This window comes from Onthophagus taurus, chromosome 2, assembly GCF_036711975.1.
Source record: "Onthophagus taurus isolate NC chromosome 2, IU_Otau_3.0, whole genome shotgun sequence".
In the NCBI taxonomy this organism is placed as follows: Eukaryota; Metazoa; Arthropoda; class Insecta; order Coleoptera; family Scarabaeidae; genus Onthophagus; species Onthophagus taurus.
Genome location: NC_091967.1, coordinates 12,698,909 through 12,710,995, shown reverse-complemented (window position 1 = coordinate 12,710,995; position 12,087 = coordinate 12,698,909). Strand labels below are relative to the sequence as shown.

The 12,087-nt window shown below is 33.5% G+C and overlaps 1 protein-coding gene across 3 annotated transcripts in view; it reads right to left on the bottom strand.

The window, feature by feature from the left end:
- The window catches only part of LOC111425859 (Guanine nucleotide exchange factor in mesoderm), a 124,006-nt gene that overhangs the window by 47,860 nt on the left and 64,059 nt on the right, over nucleotides 1–12,087 (bottom strand). Inside the window, exon 1 of one of the 3 annotated variants that reach the window (XM_023060146.2) lies at nucleotides 9,556–10,440. The exons of the other annotated variants lie outside the window; for them this stretch is intronic. The gene's annotated coding sequence lies outside the window, so the exon portion shown is untranslated. Of the gene's footprint in view, nucleotides 1–9,555; nucleotides 10,441–12,087 lie in introns of those variants that run through there. 3 annotated transcript variants of the gene reach the window in all.

Genomic DNA, 12,087 nt, shown 5'->3' with positions numbered 1-12,087 from the left:
ACATTACTGTGGCATGGGTTTTTGTGGTTTAACGGTATTACATTTTTAATAAAGAATTCGTTTCTATCACCGTTATATCATTGATACATTGCGATTTAAAGAAATTAAAAAATATGGTTTCAATCAATTTTTAATTGCATTGTTTTGGAACAATTACTCAATATTTAAAATGTCAATAAACTATAGGATTGTTTTGGTTGTAATGCTTCATGAAATCTCTTCTAATCGCAGAATCATTCAAACGTCCATTATAAAAGTTTAAAAGATAATTAAAACACCTACAGTCTTAATAAGCTTTAACAAGTGTATTAATGTTTGCATTGATCCAGATTTACACAATTTTATTAGGATGCGTGATGAAACTTTTTTTATCGATAATAAATCGAGTTGATCTAGTTAATTTCAACTTAAGCCATCCTTTTCTATCTTTAAACATCTATATTTTATTTGAAATTATAACAGCGGTGCTATTTTCCGCTCGGTGCGGGCAGAATTTTTCTCGACGATCATTACAACAATCTCGTTGCTGGCGCCACCGATCGACTGGGAATGTTCGAGAAAGTTTAAACCCAATTTGCATGTAATTGTACGGACTAGCGCCATTAACATCTGGGCAAGTGTTAATCTCAAGTTAAAGAAAAAAAATGGATGCGGAAAAGCACACTGCCGCGTCGCCGCCACGCGCGGATTATTGGTGTTTAATTGAACGACCTCAAGCCATTAACATACCATAGATTGCGAATCAGTTAAAAACAACTTTCTAATGGCCATATTAAATCGTACCTATTTAATTAATTAATTTGGGAATATATATCTAAATTTTTTGAATTATAAAAATTTTTAAACTTCACTTCTAATCTCTAGCAATTCAAGGTGATACATTTCTCAAGAGTAAAGAAGTAAATACGATAATTCTATTTAGTTGATATTTCCATAATACTTTGATTTACGACCAAGAACAAGTGCTTACATCCTTGAAGTATACAAGTCGACGATTTTTTCCGGCTGTTCTTAATTAAGAAGAACTGAATCAATTTACATATTATTAACTAACGGCTGTGTTAGGTATCGAAAGTGTAATCAGTTTTCATAAATTTATACAGATTTAATGATTTACAGCTTGTATTTCGCCACGGCAATAAATGTGGGTTTCTTAAGACCATTAATCAATTTCACAGGTCTGTCCAGCAAAAAAATAGAAAGTATATCCTAAAATTATACGGAACAAGAACGACGCAAATTGAAGCTAATTTGAGTTAACAGCTTTCCATCTTTTAATAAATTTAACAACCCAAAATAAAATTATTTTATAAATAATACATACTTCTCCATCCGTAAAGCACCACGCATTACCATAAATATATATAGATGCATACATAGTATTATATATTAGCAGTTAAGAAAAACTACACTAGTGACATCCTAGATCACTTACGATTTAATTCATACCATATTTTGCCAAAAATCTTTGAAATATCATTGCAGGAACTGGCATATCTTAATATGATTAACATTGAGAGCGTTTTTTTGGCATCTTCACCACAGATGCAGATAACAGACGGCGTAGAAGTCAACATGTTGCATAAAATAATTATCTCAAAATGTATATCAAAAACCACTCAGAAACTCTTCTGATAACGGAGAGCCCACTAGACCCTGTAATGGAGTCTAAAACGAATTTCAATGACAATTGGAAGACATAATAAAGAAATTACATTAAAATTACTACTTCTTTCCAAATTATATTACTTGACAGGTTAAAAGAATGTTCGAAAACGATATCATTGAACCTAGCTAATTGTAGCCAATCCAATAACTTATTCCAGGTGCTTATAATGAAAATAGGAAGCTAAACGAACGAACTGAAGATTAATCCTGAGCCCTTTAACGTCTTGTAGCATCCTTCCAATGTGCTAAAAGAAGTTAATCTCCATTGTATATTTCAAACCTAGCTACTGGCAGATTCCTATAGTGCAGGCATGTAAACACTTGAAAACACAGATCCCAAATAAAACAATATGCCACAGACATCTACAGTAATAGCTCTATAGCTCTCGTTACGTGAAATGCCAATTCAAGAAAATTACCATTGAATTTGTTCTGGAAAACGTTCATCGTCTGAACTTTGAGAAGTCTTCAAGGTACGGAAAATTAAAGAAAAATTAGACTTGGAATGCTGTCCTATTCTGTTGTAGTTAAACCGTCTGCAACCTAATTGCCAAAAAGATATGAATTACTAAAAACGAAACGAACACCAGAAAAATATTACTACCCGAAAATAAAAGAAATTTATTATTGCTGCATTAGACGATGTAGATCTGTGATGAAAGAGTCAGATCAAAAACTAACACAAGGATTTCAGTTAAGCTTGGAGCAACACAAAGATACCTGATAATGACATAACACTCCATAATGAATCGATTATCTGGGATATCTTCATATTATTATAAAAACAATTTATGTAAAAAGTAGTAATAATTACAATTAAAGTGTTCAGATCGATGTTAAAAGTAGTGAATAGGTATTATAACCATTTATTTTAATCAAATAAATCTTGTAAAATAACCAGTCAATTACAAACACATACGCTATGCAAATTGACTAATTAAATTATGTCTTAAAACTTCTCAAGCGATATAAATCCGAAACAAATCATATGATTGACCGTTTTACAATTGCGAAAGTAATAGCAAAATATACGTTTATTGCAGTTTATTGCTTGCGTTTTCTTCGATTCTCTCTCTTTTACAAATCCGCGACCGAAGTTTTCTTTACAAAATCCACTTGCCGTGACTAATTGACCTACCTACGTTGATTTCACGTTTCCCCTCGTATTCTGAAGCTACACACACAAACTGCCAGGTTTTACATTCTATTTCGATCTCGATTTACATAATACCGAGAAGTCGAATTGAGTCACAAACAGTCCACTGAGGTGGTCTCTTTGTAACGAAATACTTTAGAGTTGACACGGTCGTAAAATAATAGGTGATGGTCATATGCTTTGTGATGAAAGGGAACTGAGGTAATATGAGTGTAGATAAGGGTTAACTACTAATTGTTGTTTTTTTTTTCAGTATAGATAGGTAAACAGGTTGTAGGAAACTCCATACTTTGTACTGAGATATTAAGTAAAGTAACATTAACTTTTTTTCTTAAATTTTTATATGTATAGTAGTGTTAATTAATCATTCTTAAACACATCATTTCCAATTATCGTAGAAACCGCCTAGTTAAATATAACATGATGTCTCAAACGGTGAGTGGGTGCCTAAATATAGTGAGCAACAAGAAACGCTCTTCACTAAAGAACATAAGGTTTAACTCGGTGGCCTTTATATAAGCGTTAAGTTAGACTAGAATATCTATAAACATGCGGGATTAACGCCTAGTTAAAACTGGAAGATTGAAAATAACGCCGGTTTTAATGTTGTAGGTGGAACTTTACCGGTTAAGTACTGTTTATTATTGCAATTCGCGGTAAGATAAGTGCTTAGACAAACCTCTTTAACTTACACCATTTAAATAAATTGGCTGCTATTTTTGTGACAACCCACCACTTCAAAATCTACTTTTATTTTTAATTTTCATGCTGTATAAACTAAACATTTAGTTTATTAGAACTTTTATGCCACACTTGTTTTAGTGTATGTAAGTCAGAGTAAACGTTTAGTTTAATTATTCATGCAAACTGTCAGACATAACCGGCATTCGACATTCCATTTCGACATCGCGCGAAATATTAACGAGACAAGTGCAACTTTGTTAGTCTATTGTGAAGTGACGCCCCTGCCTCGTTGCACAATCCGTTTGCCATATTATTATGTTAAGGAGATAAAACACTCAGGCGTCCGACCGCCACTGCCGGTCCAGATATGGACTGGCCATAAATTACCGCCGCCCGGTTCGGTAAATTCGTTTCTCGTACGCATAAACTTCAATCGGCCGCGATGCATATCTATTTCTCTTTCCTCTACTTTATTAACAACAACAACGAATTGAAAGCAGGAAGCTATGGACCATAGCCACGTCTTTCTCAGTCTTAACTAAAGAAGAAAAAAAACCGTCTCAGCGTGAGGCCATCGGTGATAGATAATTTCGCACTATGAGCAAGCATAATGCAATTACAATATATAACGACACCGCTTTTTTTGAAATGGTCCCGTAGGGAAAGTTCCCGAACAAAAGCTCGAGCACTTTCTCGGTGTGACCATTGATCGACCGTTTTCCTGCTCGTTATCTCGTTACTCAAACTCGACGAACGTTCTGTTAATCCATAAGAGGGAAAATGAGTAGTATCGTTGTGAACCAACGACGACTTTGTTACCGTGCCACCGAAGATCTTTTCGATTGTACCGTAACAGCTGATGGAAGAGATTCTGTAATAGGCGATCTCGTCAATTTAAGTATGCTTTCACCTGCACGAAACAAATCATGATGATGAAATGATACCAGGTATTATATTTTAGCTTCACATTTTGTTCAAGAGAATGTAATAAATTGATCATTTTAGATATACCCTAACTTTATTATATAACGTTAATTTTAGAAATTTGTAAATTTCAATTTTATGTGTATTTTAAATGTTGTGGTTTAGTTTCCAACATAATTTGAATAATAATTTCTGTTATGCGGTAATTTTACTTTGAATATAGCCTTTGGCAAATTATATTTTCAAATTACCAACATTGAATAGTTACAATTGTAGAAAATTGTTAATTGTGTCGTTCATTTACATTTATGTTCAGCTACTTACAGCTTCAAGACATTTATTCCGTGAATAAGTTACGGCGAATCGTTAATGCAATAACTGCAAATTGCAGTATGTGCGACGTTTATTACATCCACCGGCTATAACACTTTACATCGCCGCTACAGATAGATAGTGTTTGCACTATTCCAATTAAAGTTGTACAAAAACAAGAAGCCCTATTAATATTATCGGAACCAACGACACGTGGATCTACCATAAACAGACGTTATCTCGAACGGCCTATCGACCCAGTTCGTGTGATATTAAAGGAAACACGTTACGATTCTTGGAAATTGGCGAGTTTAGATGGATTTAGAACATATGGTACATCGACTGTAATAAAATATTTACAATTGGATTAACGATAACGTTCATAAAAATGTGCTTCATAGCATGTTTATACTATACAGGTTTATCTTCAATTATAATAATAAAGTGGTTAAAACATAATGCTTCAGCCAGCATATGGCTACAATACTTTTCTTTGCCCTCTCGTCATTTTAGCGTTTTTATTACTCTATTAGTTTATTACCCTCATTCTATCTCAGAATCAACTAAGCTTACGTTCATTTTGAATGAGTATACAAAGGAAGATATGGTTGTAAACGTTGTTTATGCAAATGCAAACTGCTTACAACACGAACGACCTAGAGAATTCCACAAAAACTTAGAATAAATTTGTCGAAAAGTTGTAATCTACTTTTTTTGAGTGAAAATGGGTTAATTTACAATAATTCGTTCACTTTATATAATTTTCCTAGCTGGATCAGTTGCATTCAATGTTGAAACTGTCCTCCTGTCAAGCTCAACTTTCAATCTTTAGGGTTATTGGGCCAATTTGATATAACGTGGATATGCCGGATTGAAAGCCAAATTGATACGGCAATATTTTCTTTAAAACTGCTGTCACCAATTTCAACAGTCTGAAAAAACTGTATTACTGGCAGTAATGTCAGAGCAGTAACTTGTTGAGATGAATAGAGAAATATGCCGTGGATTAGTTCAGGGATCTTACAATATTTTTTTAATTTACACTTTAATGAACCTATATGTCCTGGCAATCACGTGATTTAGGCTTTGTTTTAGGTTTGTGATTTCATTTCCTTTGAAAAGCTTCTTGATCACATTATTTACGAAGTTAGAATCTCCCATTTCAGCATTTCGCTATTACTATACATTAATCCTTACGAACCCAACCCGAACCAAACCAAACCAAAACCAACCTCGAGGAGACGGGATATGAAACTTGGATGTCAGCATTCCAGGAATGAGACATAGCCGGAGCTCAAAAACAGGACTCTGTCCTAAATAAAGAGGAAGAAAAACAAAAGTATAGGCAGGAATAAAACATGTTTGCAGAATGGATTAAGAACAAAATAAGAACAGCCGAAATGAGAATACTGCGGGCAATAACTGACCATACCCTACAAAACAAACAAAGATATAAGGCAACAATACGAAGTAGAAGAACGTAGTGAGATGGGTCAGAGCTAGAAGAGACCACGTGGACAGAATGGCTGACGATCGGATAGCCAAAATCCAGACTAAACAAAGAAAGGCCTCCAGGTAGACCCCCGAGGAGATGGTATGAAAGTTGGACATCAGCACTCCAGGAATGAGGCGTAGTCGAAGTACCATGTCCTAAATAAAGAAGAAGAAGAACAAGAAAAGTACAGGCGGGGATAATATAAGCTTGCAGTATGGATTGCTCACGAATGTTAGGACACAGTGAAGTGTGCGTATTCTTTCTGACGAGGACTTAATAGTCAGAGTCATTAGTATTCTAACAATTGTTTCCACGTTATAAGAAAATTAGTTGTGCCAAATCGAATCCTATTGGTGTTTTCTTTTCATTAGTATCAAAAAACTAAATTGACAGCACTAACAAATACTCCGAAATATATTCTAGTGTACTGAACATTTCAAGTATTACCACGAATATAGCAGCAATTGATTTAATAGTGCGCAAATTCACAGTTTGGTACATATTATATTTTTTGGCTATGTTGTGTTTGCACATTCCAGGGGTACCTATTAAGATGATGTAGGAATATTAAAGTTATCTTGGATTGTTCTTCATGGGGAAATTGTTTTAATTAGTATTTGAATGTTAACAAAAGGCTTTCAAGACATTAAGACAAGGTAGTTTCGAAAACTTAACGAAATTAACAAACATTACAACGCATCTGTTGGAAAATTTCAGCAAAGAAATACTCATTTGAGTAGCATCCGATTGGGAAGTTGGCAAAACATTTAATACTATTATGGTGTCAAAAGAAAGGTTTGGAGAGGTTTCTGTGGATGTTTTAATGGTCCATGTAACATGTCACACATTTGAGAATTTTTAAAGCTTGTTTAACTACAATGCCATTAGCAAGAAGATTAATGTGATTATATCCAGGACAAGAAGTTAGGAATACGCTATTACAATTAGAATATCTAGTGACTCCATGATATTATAAAGGTTAATAACATATATTAGGATTTATAACATTAATGACTTGTAGAGGACGACATTGCAAGATTATTTGCGCAAACTTTTAATTTGTGCAGAAATTTGATCACAGTTCTAAATTACAAGAACTGAAATTGATTCCTCTTGTAAAAGAAAGTGAATGTTTAATCTTTGTAAATTTATATCTTGCTTAATCCCTATAATTACCCCTTAATACACGATAAATAACTATCAATTAAACGACACATAGACGTTTTTTCACCATATGCAAAAATAATATAAATGGAGAATGTAATTGTAAACAACATAAGTGATGGGATTAGGAATAAACTGTGAAATGCAAAAAATTAAAATTTTTTCGGATAAATCAGATGTCTTCGGGCAGAAATGATTAATTCTTATCCTTTTTGCCGTTCTACCATAATCTATGTTTGCTGTTTTATATTGTCCATTTTGTCGTTTCTGCCATTTAGATTTCTAATCGTTTTTAAAAATCTTTTTCATAGCCGACCATGGAGGGATTTAAAAATAACTAGAAAGTCAGTTACTAAATTATTTATTTATCAGCTTATGAACGGGTGATAATAAAAACCAAACTAATTTTGGTGTTAATTATGTGTTAAACCCCACCCTGTATTTTATATTAAATTATATTTTATTTAATATCTGATAACGATTGGTGTAATTCTAACAGAAAATTAGATACTTGGAAATAGAATTAAATCTCTTCGTCATCAGTAAGAGGACGATTAAATCTTCCAGGAAGAACTCTCGCGGAACTCTCTTATACGTTCTGCTTTTATTGTTTTAGAAATTAGCACTGTGTGTGAACGCCAGAAGAGATTGAATTTATAGCGAAGGCATTATATCGTGTGCTTAAGAAATAAAACGTATACTTAGAAGAAAATAATAAAAAATAAGTTTATTCTTTGTAGTTTGTCGTTGAAATTAAATCGCACAACTATTGGATTTTGTTTTATCTTAACATTTATCTTCATAGATTTGTTATGAAAAATTTTCAAATGTAGCTTAAGTTTTGAAATTCTTTTTGGACCACTCAACACTTTCTTGGTCAAAAGGAAGACAAGATTTATAACCCGCCAAAATCTATTTATTTTCATTACAAATTCGTCCTTTGTTCGCACGATGACACAAAGCCTGGATGCATTTCCTTTTGTTTACACGGATGACTAACGCTAATACGTTTTAACCGGCCTGGGTTTTATTTCGGTGTTCAAGAGTGGACGGGGGACGGCCGGTTAACGATAAACGAGCAAAAGAATCGTGAAGCACCATCTTCTTGTCTAAACATCGTTTCCAAAATGTAACTTGGAAAACCTCTGATGCCGATTGAAAAGCGAAACGCTTGAAACTTGAAACTGAACAGCAGACTCTTTTTGTGGCCGTTACAAAATTCGAAATTCAATGGGAAATAATGAGGGCTATTATAATTCCGTAGTGAAACAACAATTTAATTTTAAACGTACGTGCTATCGGTTATCTGACGATAATGATACCTTTGCGTTTATAACACAATACATTGTTTGTTGTTTTCGAATTAAGTATTCAAACCGCTTCGTATGCAACCATGCAAATCGAAACGTGTTACCTTCATGAATGGAGGCTATGTTTTTGTTTATTCAATGTCAGTATAATTTTGTGTACAAATTTTGTGGTTGATAAGAAATGTTACAAAAAGGTGGGGAAAATTGTTAAATTGAATAGTTTCTAATAGAATATAACGGACAGGATGTTAAATTATATTAATTTGTTACCTGGAAATTATTATTGGTATTATTGGGTTGACATGCATCTCGAATTATTGAAATTACGGTTTATTTCTTGTAAGGAAGTAATCTTGTTACATATACATAACTGAGAATAATAATTAATGTTCATATTTTGCTGGAATTTTCCTCAACCTAAAATAAATTTTGTTAAATTTGTATCAAAAATGATGAAAAACTTTTTGGCCATGAACATTTTTATATGAAACACCTATTTTATAAAATTCTCCAAAATTGTGTCATTTTGGATATTTTCTTTTATAAGTGCTTAAAAAGGATGGATAAAGGAATGAAAGGATGAAGAATAAAAATGAAGACATTAAGTCATTGTATTTTTGGTATAAAACGTTTGATGCTGATTACTAGAATGCTAAAGTTTGAGTAATTGAAACACATTTACGTTCTATTCGGCATGTATGTAATAAGAGGTATAAATTTATACATAAAATCATCTACTATTTCATTCCATGTAATCAATACTTCTTAATACATTTTTATCAAAAACTGCTCGAATACGATAGCTTAAACTTAATCGATAAATTGAAAGCAGCTAAACTTACAATCTACTATTTCCACGTATATTCACCCCATTAACCATCATAGCTCTTAGCCGATTTCTTCCAAATCCTTCACCACAACAATATAGTACACCAGCACTAAAAAGTCAAAAAGTGTCTATTTCACGTTCTTATTTTTATTCACCCTCTACACAAAAACTGTTTGCAAACGATGCACATTTTGAAAACGTTAAAACTCTAAAACGTGAGACTGTACTCTATCGTTCTCCTCATTTAATATTCGAACGGTTTTGGTTGTAATGGGACGGCACGTCGCGTGCTTGTGTCACACGAACACACCGGCGCATAACGCCAGTGCGAACTAATGGCATGTATATGGTGTACTGAGAGAGCAGAGGTTGGCTTCGAGTTCGGTTGGACGACCGACACGGTGACGGCAACAGTAACAGTAACAGCGAAGGTAGAAGGCAGAGGTAAAGTCGTCGGAAATGGCGAGGAGGAGATCGAGAGTGTGTTGCCGCCGCTGCTTTGGTGCGCCACGAGAGTGCGGATTATTTTGGTGCGCGGTCGCACAGAGTCAGCTCCAGCTCAGCTCACAGTCAACTCGACTGATCTCCCACGTATTTTTGTAAGCCCGATGGCGCCGCGACGTGCACATGCAAAGAACTAAACTAGCACACATGGAATTTGTTTAGTTCTATTTCGTTTCTCTCTTATTCAAATCTTTTTACCTTACTTACAAACATAATCTAAGTAACAAACTTTGTACGAAACAATAAAATATTTATAATGGAAACGTGTTCAAAGTTATAAATTTGTTTCCTTTCGTTATCGTGTTCATTTAGATAACTTTGTGGTTGCGTTAATTAAATAAACACCAGCTGCTATGAAACAGAATCTTACTTCCTATGATTGACAAACAATACATTGTACAGTAACCACATACACTGTATTGATAAATTGAAATTTGTCACTATCATGACTTTAAATGGAACTTGATAAATCAGCATATCAAAAAAATTACGTTACTACAAAGACTCGAAAATGCACGTTGCGTTTATATCTTGCTAGAAGAAGGTTGCTATAACACGGTAATTCCAAATCATGTATGATGTAAGATGAAATGTAACAGGAGACATTACGTGATTATTTAGTTATAAAAAAGCAATTAAGGATATACTGACATTTTGTGGTGAGGAACAGAAAAGTCCGTTAAACTAAAAAAGGATTAGAGAAGCACAAACGATTAAAATTACCTATTATAACTTCGCATTTGCTTAAAAATAATGTATGCAACTCGAGATAGTTACAATATCCACGCTTGTGATTGGAAGACAAAAAACTGAAAATAAGCAGAAAATGAGGTGTTTCCAGAAATGCCAGAAAGATGAAAAAAGAACCTAAAATATAGCAAAAAAAGAGGCAGAATGAAAGAAGCAAGACACAATGAAAAAGTTAGTACTATTCAAGGAGGCAAAAAGAATACAAGCTTGAGCATGCTACAACCGCAAAATCAAAAGAAAACCTAGGAGGAGATATTAAGATAGATAGCTAAAACGAAATAAACTGTAAGCTGTTTTGAGTCAACCCCACCATGTGACTTAAACATCACCAGTATGTGCAAGTTGTAATGTACGGTTTAACTAATGAAAATGCATACTTTAACATTTTTAATCTTAGATTAGTAATTTTACAACACTCGTTGTGATTATTCTTAGTTTACTACTCTTCACAAATCTCTTTGCGTTTCCGTATCTTTGTTTATACTGTTTAATTAAGTGGTGGTGAGTGCATTGTTTACAAATTTTATTGCTTTGTCGATTATTTTAGGTTTCCGTAATAAATTTTAAGGAAGTCAATGATTTACGTCCAATGCGGAAGTAAGAGAATTTCACAGTTTTCGATAATGATATTGAATAAATCATAACTGGAAAATGTTTTTAAAAAAATCATTGCTGCAAAAGGAAATAGATGGAGAAGTGCAATGAATAATAGCTCAAAGCGACCTTCAATTAGAATTGCGTTACTTTGATGATGAGTTTTCCAAAGAATGAAAACAGTTTTTCGGGAAGGTCCAGTTTTGCTAAAGTACAATAAAAACTGAATATAACGAACCTCGTTAGAACCAACTTCTAGACTTTAGAACGATTTTATCCGTGTACCTATATTTTTTATTGAACTAAAACTAGAACTAACACTAGACCTACAACTAAAAAGTTTTAAAGACGATCATATACGTCTTCATAGTCTTTAAAGTGCAACTAACGCTAAATCGCCATATTAGGTAAATTAATTTATAAATTATTCCTACTTAAGTTAAAACAAAATCATCGAAAATAAGATGGAAAATTTATGATTTAATTATAATTATTTTTCAAGGTCCACAGTTGCAGGAAATAAAGTGCAAGACATACGTGAATCGTTTTCGCAGTCGTTCAATTAACCGAGTTTTACCGAGTGATTTGATTAAACTTTACGATCTGTTTTCAAGGACGCCGGTTATTGCCTGTATACGCAAAAGCTACCAATTTACTTCCATCAAGTAAAGAAACTAACGAATCCAGTTTCGAAGTA